The 12236-nt window shown below is 43.0% G+C and overlaps 1 protein-coding gene across 3 annotated transcripts in view; it reads left to right on the top strand.

The window, feature by feature from the left end:
* The first annotated feature begins 264 nt into the window (after positions 1-264).
* The window catches only part of zfand6 (zinc finger, AN1-type domain 6), a 64212-nt gene continuing 52240 nt past the window's right edge, over positions 265-12236 (top strand). The window contains exon 1 of one of the 3 annotated variants that reach the window (XM_059952597.1): positions 265-1031. The gene's annotated coding sequence lies outside the window, so the exon portion shown is untranslated. The remainder of the gene's footprint in view (positions 1032-12236) is intronic. The other 2 variants (XM_059952596.1, XM_059952598.1) reach the window with 2 other exon arrangements.

The following is a 12236-nucleotide window of genomic DNA, read 5'->3' as shown; positions in this document are numbered from 1 at the left end:
TTCAGCGAAACGGTCTCCCAGTCTGCATCGGGTCTCACCAATATATAAAAGGCCACACCGGGAGCACCGGACGCAGTATACCACACCAGCCAACTCACAGGTGAAGTGTTGCTTCACCTGAAAGGACTGTCTGGGGCCCTGAATGGTGGTGAGGGAGGAAATGTTGGGGCAGGTGTAGCACTTGTTCTGCTTACAAGGATAAGTGCCAGGAGGGAGATCGGTGGGAAGGGATTGGGTGGGGGGGGGGGGAACAAGGGAGTCGCATAGGGAGTGATCCCTGCGGAAAGCAGAAGGGGGGGGGAGGGAAAGATGTGCTTGGTAGTGGGATCCCATTGGAGGTGGCGTAAGTTTCCTAATTTAAAACAAAATTTGTCCCTTGAAATGAGGACCAATTTACATTTCTTAAGTCCACTTCAATAAAGTTCTTTTCTCTGGTAAAATTTCAGTTCCAGGTCAACCTGACTTCATCAAACGACTCCTCCAAACACTTTGACCAGTCAAGCAAATGCTTTTGTTTTAAACAGCTAACAATAAGTCAGCTCTTTTCAAACAGATTAATAAAACAAAATGTTACTTTCAGAACGCCTTGACGCTTCGCCTGAAAGTAACCGGTAGATTTTATGTGGAGTGCGTCCACACCTGAAGAGTAGCCACCATATCAATGTATTGGTATTGAGGTGGCTAGTGTAGAGCAGAAGGGGGAACAATAAAACTTTTTCGGCTTACATCATTAAATAGAGGGCTCACCGCTGAAAAGTGATATATAAAATGTTTCCGGAAACTTCAGAGTTTCAGTACGAGAACCCTGTTTGGAAAGCCCAGGTTGCGGCCGGTTCCGTGATTGACAGCCCGTGTCATTGCCAGGCGCTCGTGCGGGGGCAATGCACCACCTGCGCCGGCAGCCAATCGGAGCTGCGCTGCCGTGTGACGTCAAGGGCAACTAAACGGGCTGCTTTGTCCGTGTAAACAGGGCCGGGCGGGCGGACACAGGCCGCTCGCTCCTTTTCTTTGTCTGTTATTTTGTTTCAGAGGTAGGTCGCTGTCACCGCGGAATTCAGGCGGGATTGCTCCCGGTCAGTTTTCCTGCAAGAGGGACGTTGAGACGTGCCGGCCCCTGTTGCCGATGCGACTGACTTGGCTTCATACCTTTCTCATTATTCTCGGGTACCGTCAGCCGGCCGCTGCGGGCCTGGCACTCCCCACTCAACCCAACTCGCTGCCGGAAGAGCCAATAGGGGGCGGGTCTGATGGTGTGGGGCGGGAGTTAGTAATCTGATTGACGGGCTGTGAGCCATTAGACACGGCGCGATGTGAAGATTGGCAGCGCTGTGGTACGATTGTGATCAATGACGATGGAGGCGGGCTTTCCTGCTAGTGGGTTAGGTTGTGGAGAAGCTGGGCCGTGACTCGTTCGGGGTGTTGACGTGCCCGGGCGGGGGCAGAGCGAGGCCCCGGGCCGGCAATAGTGGAGTGGTCTGGCGAGCGGAGCTTGACCCGCTGTTTGGCTCCTGTTTGAGCATCCTTCCCCTCCCCCCCCTTGCCAGAGCGAATGTCCTGTCCATATAATGCCAGCTGGGCAGAGTTGGTCTTGTCCTTTGTGGAGGCGCCCCCCCACCCCATCGGGGGGGGGGGGGTCCGATCCGATCTGTTCGAGATTCGAGCTCCATCCAGCTCGGCATCAGAAAGCATCTAATGCCTTCGGAGCAAGGCCGCGCCCGGGGCAGGGGCGGGGCCTGGTCTGCACCTGCCTTCTCTGGTGTGTGTGGGGTATCACTTTTCGGTTTAAGATACAAGGGGGAGGGTGGTTTCCAACTGTCTTCAAGGCTGTTTCCTTTGAGTTCCAAAGCTTATGAAGTAGTGTCATAGCACCAAAAGTAGAACCGCATAGTTTTGTTATTAGATTAAAGATGATTGAATGGACTTTCATTTAACAATATCACAAGGTTGGGCTAATGCTGGGAAAAGCGGGAACCTTTGTTTCACTAGGGTGCTGTATTGAATGTGTGAACTCTGTAGTCTGCAGAACCAATAAGTTTTCTGCTATAATCGCTGTACAATTTGCTTCTTAAGAATAGAATCTGCCTACTCTGTCCCTGCCAACTAATAAGTAGCTGTCTAAACTTCCCAATTCATTGTCTGTAACTTTCTAGCTGACTGAAGTGCTTGTCTAAAAACTGCATAAAATAGTTTTGAGGGTCTCTGCTTGCTCTACTTTGGCAGTGTATTCCATATTCCAAACCCTATAAGACTATAAAACCTTATACCTTGTATATCTTCCCCTCCCCCTAGCTTATCTGGCTCCTTCCCCCTTTCCAGTCATGAAGGATCTTGTCCTGAAACATTGGTGCTTTATTCCTCTCCATAGATGCTGACTGACCTACTGAGTTCTTCCAGAATTTTGTATGTTTTACATAAGAGCAGAACTCGGCCATTTGGTCCACCAAATGGTGGTTCTTCCTTGGGTCGCCACTGAATCGCTTGCCCTTATCCTAAACCTTTACGATCTATGCTCATAAAATTGTATACTTGAATCAAACTACACCTCCTTGTCTCTCCTGCTTCAAGTAAAACAAATCAACCTCTTCAGCATCTCCTCACTGCTGAAATGCTCCATCCCAGGTAATGTGAATAAAACTGAGTAGAATTAGGCCAATCGGCCCATTGAGTTTGTTCCACCATTCCATCATGGCTGATTTATTATCCCTCCTAACCCCATTGTCTTGGCTTCTCCCCGTAGCCTTTGATGCCTTTGCTAATCAAGAACCTGTCAACCTCAGCTTTAAATATACCATGTTTCCCGGCCTCCACAACTGTCTGGTAACGAGTTCCACAGATACACTACACTCTGTCTAAAGGAATTCTCATCTGTTCTAGATGGATGTCCCTCTATTCTGAGGCTGAGCTTCTGGTCCTATAAACATCCACTATAGAAAATGTCCTCTCCACATCCAGTCTGTCTAGGCCTTTCAATATTCAGTAGGGTTTAGTGAGATGCACCAGTCATTCTTATAAACTCCAGTGAGTACAGGCCCAGAGTCATGAAATGCACCTCATTCATTAACATTTTCATTCCTTGAATCATTCTCGTGAATCCTGGAATCTCCTGCATCTTAGTGGAATCACATCCTCCTCGTAATGATGACCAGAACTGTACACAATACTCCAACTGAAGCTTAACTAAAGTTGTCCCATAATGTCCTTGCTCTTTTGTTCTGTTCTTTGTCGATTGAAACTAAGTATCATGTGGCTTTTTCACCACCTTTTCTACTTGTAAGTCTAGGGGTGTTATAAGCATTGGAACCCACGCTTATAAGTGCAAGTATATCTGAAGGTGGCAGAAATTGGTTTCATCAATATTCTAGGCCAGTAACAGTCATTGTGTATGCCTTACCCTTGTATCACCTCACTTATTGGTATTAATTTCCATTTGCCATTACACTGCCAATCTTGTCTTCTAATCAATATCGTCTTGTAGCCCTTGACTATCAATATCAATAACACTAGCCATTTTCTTTTGGTCATTCTAGCATGATACATCTTAAATTTATTAAATTGTATATATAACAAACAGGAAGGGTCCCAGCACCAATCCCTGTCATACATCACTGGTTCCTTTTCTCAAAATAATTCTGCCAAATTGCCCTGATAAGGCAAATTTTGGATCCATTTTGCCAAAATGTCCCATGGACTCTTGACTTTCTGAACAATTTGCCCATGTTAGTGTCAAAGTTTCATCAAAGTCCCTGCAAACTATATCAACCATACTGCCTTCATCAATACCTAGTTACCTTTTCAAAGAAATATAGTCAGTGGTCAGTCAAGATCACCACATGCTATTTTTCGTTAATCCTTTTCCTAGGAAGCAAGTGTAGATTCAATCTTGTCACTCTGAATTTTTTTTTAATTCTGTAAGTTCCTTATTACTGGATGTTCGTGTTGACCAGTGGGTGCTCTTCTGTGTTAATCCCATCTCCCAGAATTTGGACTGTAGCCTTCAATACCTAGACAATTCAAGTATTCATCGAGACACTTTATCAGAGCTGTCCTAAACCAGCTTCGACTGTGCTCAGGCAGTGCAGTGCAATCCAGGTATTTCCTCTTTATGGGCAAAGATCCTCCTTGTATGCCCTATAAATGTATGTCCTCTGGTTTTACCTACCTTTGGAATGGGAAAAGCTTCCTGTAGTCTACTCTGTATATATTCCTCATAATTTTACATGCCTCATTCATGTCCCCTCTTAACATCCCCTAGCTTCTCCAGTTTCACTTAATAATTAAGCTGCTCCACCCCAGGGCAACGTCCTGGAGAATCATCTTCTCCAGTACAAACACATCCTTCCTCTGGCATGCTGATCAGAAATGCACACAGTACACCATCTGAGGTGTGACCAAGATTCTATAAAGTTCAGTCATAACTTTCCTTTTTCTGTGTTTGATGTCCTGACTAGTAGTAGGCAACCGTTAATCCCAGGGGATCATGGGTTTGCGGATCTGCTGGACTGTGTCCTCTGCAGGGGCAAGCCTGGGCGGGAAGATTTGAAGAACCTGCTGTTACCATTGCAGTGGGTTCCCCCTCTCCATGTCACTGATGTGGTCCAAGGGAAGGGCAAGTGTCAATACAGCTTGGCACCAGTGTCGTCGCAGGAGTTGCCAGACTGAAGTTGTAAATGACATCAAGCTGTCTTAGGGACCGCGGTTCTGGATTTCTTCCTTGGGGTTTACTCCCGAAGCCTTTCCCATGGGTGGGTATGGCCGCGAGGCAGCAGAGGTTTAAAATCAGAGTTTTCCTTTTCCAAGGTGGGCTGCCATCCAAGGCTGATGAGCCCCACCTGCCCGAAGCAATTGGTTTTGAGGCGCTTGTGGTCCGCATTTGCCTCTTGTTGGTAGAAACAGTCCTGCTGAACCTAGTAGCTAAGCCACAAGAGAAAGTCAAGAGTTGGACTTGGTTGTCAGAGGCTGTTAATGATGCACGCCATAGGTAGTGGGACCTTATCCCCACTACCATCCCTGGCTATGACAACCCTGTGAACTTGTCCTGACTAATGAAGACTATTCTTTATGTCCCAGTCCATTAGGTGAAGAGACCTTTGAGCTTGACCTGGCAATTATTATTTTGTTCTTTGCTTAGACCAGTTTGCTGTTTGATTCCCATACTATCTTAAATGTATCATTATTGTCTGTATTCACCAATAAGAAGGATGTGGAGGATAGTGAGTTCAGGGATGGGTGCATTGATAGTACGAAGTTTGTCAATATTAAGGAAGTGCAGCTGTTAGATGTCTTGGAATGTCCAATGAGATTTATTCTAGAATGTTAAGCAAAGGAAGTGGTTTTGGGGGTTCTGTTAGAGCCTTTTGCATCCTTGTTTACCATAGGCAAGATACATTGACTGGAGGATAGCTAATTTTTTTTTAGGAAGGGCAGCAAGGATAAACCAGTGAGTCTTGTCAGTGGTAGGAAAACCATTGCAGAAAATTCTAAGGGATAGGGTTTCCAGAATTTGGAAAGCCAGAGTGATTGAGGGTTGTTTTTTTGGCAGGGAAATCTGATCTCACTAATTTCATTACTTTTTGTGGAGATTTTTTCTATGTGGACTTTATTAAGGCATTTGACAAGTTCCCATATGATTACTTGAGGCACATGAGATCCAATGTGAGTGGGCTAAATTGATTCAGAATTGTCTTGGTAATTGGAGGCAGAGGGCAGTGATTGAAGGAGGTTTGTCTGATTGGAAGTCTGAGACAAATGTTGTACACGGAGATTGGTGCTGACACCTTAGCTGTTTATAATACGTATTAGCAACTTGGATGTGAATGGCGCTATGGCTGGCTGAGAGACTCAGCAGAGAATGGTAAAGTCGAGTAGAGCGATAGTGATAGACTCAATAGTTGGGTGAATGCACAGGAGATTCTGTGACCACAAAAGAGATACCAGAATGGTGTGTTATCTCCCATGTGCTAGGGTCAAGGATGTCTCAGAGCAGCTGCAGAATGTTCAGAAGAAGGAGGTTGAGCAGCCAGAGGTTGTGGAGCACATTGACACTAATAACATACGTAGGAAAATGGAAGAGGTCCTGCACAGGGAGTATTGAGAGTTGGGAAAGAAGCTGAAGAGCAGGACCTCCAATGTAGTAATCTCTGGATTACTTCCAGTGCCACATGCTGTTCAGGGCAGGAATAGGATGATAGTACACATGAATGAGTGGCTGAGGAACTGATGCAGGGAACTTGCGTTTCAGGTTCTTTGATAGTTAGAACCTTTTCTGGGGCAGGGGTGACCTGTACAAGATGGATAGGTTGTACTTAAACTGGAGGGGAACCAGTATCCTGGCTAGAAGGTTCACTTGTATTACTCAGGAGGGTTTAAACTAGTTTGGCGGGGTTTGGGAACCAGAGCTCCAGATCAGAAAGTGGAGGGATGTAGAGGAAGGTTGATATCAAGACCAGTAAAATCAGACAGGAGCAAATTAATAGATATGATGGGATGGTAGTTTGAATTGTGTTTTTAATGCTAGGCGTATTATGGGTAAAAGCGATGAACTTAGACCGTAGATTAGTACTTGGAACTCTGATGTTGTGACCATTAGAGTCATGGTTGAGAGAGGGATGGAAGTGGGTGCTTAAAATCCCAGAGATTAATTGTTTGAGAAAAGATGGGGAAGTATACTAATCAGGAACAATATAGCTGCACTCCGAGGGGACATAATGGAGGACTCGTCCACTGAGTCAATATGGCTAGAATCAAAAATTGCAAGAGTGCATTTGCTTTAGGATTGAGCTACAGACCCTCCAAAAGCCACTGGGACATTGAGCAACAGATATGCAGGCAGATTAATAGGGTTGTTGTTAGAGGAACTTCAACTTCCCTAGTCTAGGCTAGGACCACCTTAGTGCAAAAGGTTTCGATGGGGCAGAGTTTGAAAGGTACATCCAGGAGGGTTTATTAAGTCAGTATGTAGAGTCCAACAAGAGGAGGCACTGTATTTAACCTGGTGTTGAGTAATGAACCTGGTCGGATGACTGACCTTTCAGTGGGTGGAAGGTTAGGGAACAATGATCACAACTCACGCTTTAAGATGGTTATCAATAAGGATAAGTATGGACTTTGTGGAAGAGTATTAAATTGGAGCAGGGGAAATTATGATAGCATTAGTCAGGAACTAAGGAGAATTAATTGGGAATAGCTGTTTTTGGAGAAGTCCATGTCTGACGTGGAGAGTGTTTTAAGATCAATCATACATTGACAAGCAGGATTACAGAGAATTCCAAGGCGTTATACACATGTATGAAGAGCAAAAGGATAATTGAGGAGAGGGTAGGACCACACAAGAATTAAAAGGAGGAACGTTTCCTTGGATGCGGAGAATGTGTATGAGGTACTTAATGAATACTTCATATCGGTATTTACCAATGTGAAGAATGGGGATATCAGTGAGTGTTTTTGATATGCTAGTGCTTTTTGAGGTGAAGGAAGAGGTAGTATTGGGTCTCTTTAAGGAGCATTAATGTGACTGTCCCCTGGGTCTGATGGGATATACCATAGGTTATTGAGAGAGGCAGAGAAGAGATTGCTGGGGCCTTGACCAATGTCTTTGTGTCGTCTCGAGTCACAGGCGAGGTCCCGGAGGATTGGCAAATAGCCAATGTTCCATTATTCAAGAATGAAACAAGATAATCCTAGAAACTATAGACCAGTGAGTATCACATCAGTGGTAGGAAAGTTACTGGAGAGATTTCTTAGGGATAGGATTTATGAGCATTTAGAAAACCATGATTTAATTAGGCAGAGCCAGCATGGCTTTGTGGGTGGCAAGTGATGTTTTACTAACTTGACTGAGTTTTTTGACAAGGTGACAAGGGTGATTGAAGTTAATGTTGTCTACATGGGTTTTAATAAAGCATTTGACAAGGTCCCTCATGAGAGGTTCATCCAGAAGATTAAGATGCATGGGATCCATGGTGAATTGGCTGTTTGGATTCAAAACAGGCTTTCTCATAGAAGACAAAGGGTAATGGTCAAAGGAACTTAATTCTAGCTGGAGGTCTGTCATTAGAGGTGTTTTGCAGGGATCTGTACTGGAACCTTTGTTGTTTGTGATGTATATAAATGACCTGGATGAAAATGTAGATGGGTGGGTTAGTAAATTTGTAAATGATGCAAAGATTGGTGGTGGTGTGGATAGCATAGAAGACAGGCAAAGAATACAATAGGATATAGATCTGTTGCGGATATGGGCCGAGAACTGAAAGGAGTTTAACCTGGACAAATGTGAAGTTTTGTTCCTTGGTAATTCAAATGTAAAGAGATAGTTCTCTGTAAAGAACAAGTTACGTAAGTGTTACTGTGCAGAGGACTCTTGGATCCAGGTTCATAGTTCCCTGAAAGCGGCTGCATAGTTTGATAGGGTGATAAGAAAGCATATAGCATGCTTGCCTTTATTAGTCAAGGCATTGAATTCAAAATCAGGAAGTTGTGTTGCAGCTTCATAAAACTCAGTTCTGGTCCCCCTGTTAGAGGAGTAATGTCGAGGCTTTGAAGAGGGTGCTGCAGAGGTTTACAAGCATTAGAGGGCATGTGCTATAATGAGAGATTGTACGAACTTGGGTTTTTGTTGAAGAGGTAGAGGCTAAGGGGAGATCTGTTAGAGGTTTAAAAGATTGAGGCATGGATAGAGTGGACACAGTATCTTTCCCAAGTGTTAAAATGTCTAAAATCACAGAGCATGCATTTAATATCACAGAGGGTAATTTCAAAGGAAATGCTGTAGGGGTAAGTTTTTTTTACACAGATGGTATTGGGTGCCTAGAATGTGCTGGCTGCTGTGTGGTAGAGGTAGAAACATTAGAGACTTAGAAAAGACCTTTATATAGGCACATAAATATGAAGAAAATGGAAGGATATGGGCATTGTGTAGACAGATTAGCATAGTTAGCCATTTGATTATTAATTTAACTGGTTCGGCACAACATTGCGGGCTGAAGGGTTATTCCTGTGCTGTACTGTTCTTTGTTGTATGTGAATGCAAGAGGTACAGTTTTGCAAATGTCATGAAAATTAGTGTTGTGGATCACAAAGCACATTGTCAAAGGCAACAACAGGGTGTGGACCGGATCTTTAATCACGATAAATGCAAAGTGTTATTGAGGCCCTAAGGAATGTTTATGAACAGATAAATCTAGGTATCCAGGATATTAGTTCCCTGAAAGTGCAACGCAGGGTTAATAAGGTAGTGAAGAAGACCTATGGAATGCTTGCTTTTCTCAGTCAGGGCACAGAATATAAAAGTTGGGGTGTTGTATTGCAACTTCACAAAACACTGGTTAGACTGCACTTGAATGTGTGCATTTTTGATTGCTGCACTATAGAAAGCATGCCATTGTGCTGGAGAGAGCATAGAAGAGACTAATCAGGAAACATCTTGGATTGGAGGACTTTATGGGGAGAGATTAGTTGGGGTGGCTTGTTTTCCCTGGAGAAAAGGAGACTGAGGAATGACCTAATACAGATAGGTAGAGATTGGTTGATTAAATCTTTTCCCTGAGGCCATCATCATCATCAATATGTGCCGTGTTGTATGATGTGGACATTCCTAGGTCTTTCATCTATCTTTAATCTGAGATGTTCTAATGAGCTCTTCAAAGCTTTTGCCTGTCCATCCCTTGACATAACTCATGAATGCCACACGCTGTTGACCGCAACTTTTTCTTCCATCAGTTTTTCCTATCTCTGCAAGATGTTTGAGGTTCTTTCTTCAGTACGTGTCCCATGGTACAGGTAACAAGCAGATATTCAGTTATAGTCCTGGTGTGGGAACATGGGATTGATACAGATGGGCAAAAAGTTCAGTATAGATGTGATATGACTTTTGATTTCACATTGTTTCCCAAAATCTGTCAATCACTTTTATTGAAACCAAGGGTTTATTAACATGACTGAGTAAAGGAATTTTACTGTATTGACTCCTTCACAAAATTTTACTGCACTGACTCCTTGCGTTGAGATTGTCATACAGTCCTTGACTCTCTAAGGAACCATTTGACTTGGTATCTACCATGTGAATAGGTTTTGGAATCGTTCACTTTTCAGTTAAACTATTGTTTATTCTTCTAAGACTCCAAGAGTACAGGTGAGCTTATCTAACCAATGTAAGTTAGGCCCTCACCTGAGGATTCAGTACAGTAAATCTTGGTGCATAACCCCCTAGACAAGTAGATCCTTTATTGGGTATGCAGGACAAAACTACCCATTACAGTGACAGCACAGCAAGAATTATTTAGTCTTGTACTAAATTCGTTGGCAGTAAAGAACAATATACTTGTTCTTTTCATAATTGGTAGCTATATTAGCACAATTATTTTCTGCTTATCATGAATCAGCATTTACCAGATTGTTTTTCCATTATTGTGCTCTCATCAGCCATCTCCTTGCTATTCATTTGACTTGTCTATAACTATTTGGACTCATAGCTAACTCTGCTTCATAGTTTTCCTTCATCAACAAACTTGAATATACTTGAATACCTTCATATGCAAAGTGTTAAAGTAAAAGACCCAGTAGTGGTCCCTGTAACTCTAATAACAAACCTACAATCAAAAAAGGAATTCCTTTTTCCTTTTTTCTGTCTTTAACCATTCCTCTGCCCAGGCTAAGATACAATCACAGCCTCTAACTTTCATTTATACATTGTAGAACTATATCAAATGTTTTTTGAAATTCCCTTTCACTTCTTTAGGTTAAGTCACCAAGAAGCCTAGATTTAATAATTAAATGTTTTCAGTTCTGCCTGAGTGTCCTTGGTAGCCCAGACAGCTGCTTGTACTCGTCTGCAAAGCTTGTACTTGCCATTCCCAAACTCCAGTATCATTACTGGGTTAGATTATTACCAGAAGAAGGTTACTTGGGGAGTTTTTTGAGTTATCATGTGTTATAACAGCTATTACGTTGTAAATTCTAGAAATGACAGCACCTGGGACTATTTGTGCGGAAGGCATTAACTTTTCTCTACTGGAAAGTGTTGCAGTTGAAGATAATGGGGGTGATTAGCTTGATGTATTGAAAGGAGTGATTGTGAACTGTCAAATACGGATTGACACCTGTGGAACAAGTGGAGTGGTGGTTATAATCTGAAAATATTCTGCTTATTCATTCCAGAAGCTTCTAAAATGACTTACTAATAGACTAAGTATTGTTGTGTTGCATTTGATTGAAAATGTGTCAGCGGGTTAGGGCAGTAGGGTGAGAATTAACTTGAAGTATATTAAATGGGAGAGGAGTTACCCAATTATACCTTGGCACCATTTTCCTGTATTATTCCTATATCCCTTGGTTTGCTTTATATCTAAGATCTTTAAATTTTAAATAAACACAACATCTAATCCTCTAGGATGGAGAATTCGACAGATTCACTACCCTCTGAGCCAAGTTCTCAATTTAGTTCTCGGGTCTATTCCTCATCGGGTCTATCCCTATACGCTGCGTAGGTTTCAATAAGATTGTCTCATTTAAAACTAGAGAATGTAGGCCTACTAATTCTCTCCTTGCACAGTAAACCTGTCACCCTGCAGCCAGTCCAGTGGCAAGCACATCTTTCAGTTAAGGAGACCAGAGCTACGCACAATACTGTAAGTGAGATCTTGTGTTGATCCTATATCACTGAAGTACATTATCTTTACTCTTCCCAAATTCTGTCATTAAAAAAGACCAACGTATAATTTGCCTTCTGAACAGCTTGCTGTAGCTGCAGATTAGATTTAAGTGAAACATAGAAACATAGAAAACCTACAGCACAATACAGGCCCTTTGGCCCACAAAGTTGTGTGGAATATGTCCCTACCTTAGAAATTACTAGGCTTACCCATTGCTCTCTATTTTTCTAAGCTCTATGTACCTATCCAAAAGTCTCTTAAAAGACCTTATCATATCTGTCTCCACCACTGTTGCTAACAGCCCATTCCACACACTCACCACTCTCTGCGTTTTTTAAAAAAAAACTTACCCCTGACATCTCCTTTGTACCTACTCTTTGCCTTGTGCCCTTAACTCCTGGTGGAGTCGTCGGGACACTGTCATGACAAGCTTTGCACCAGTCTGTTCCAACTGTCACGGTTGTGTGTCAGAGCCTGGGTCACCACAAATGTTTCCCTGTCCATTCTTTAATGTTGTCTGTCCATCTTTTCTTCTGTCTGCCTCTCCTTCTTTTCCCCTCCACAGTTCCTTGTAGAACGGTATTTGCAAGG

Source organism: Hypanus sabinus, chromosome 28 (genome assembly GCF_030144855.1).
Source record: "Hypanus sabinus isolate sHypSab1 chromosome 28, sHypSab1.hap1, whole genome shotgun sequence".
NCBI lineage: Eukaryota > Metazoa > Chordata > Chondrichthyes > Myliobatiformes > Dasyatidae > Hypanus > Hypanus sabinus.
Note: the sequence above shows the minus strand (reverse complement) of the source record. Positions and strands in the feature narration are given on the sequence as shown.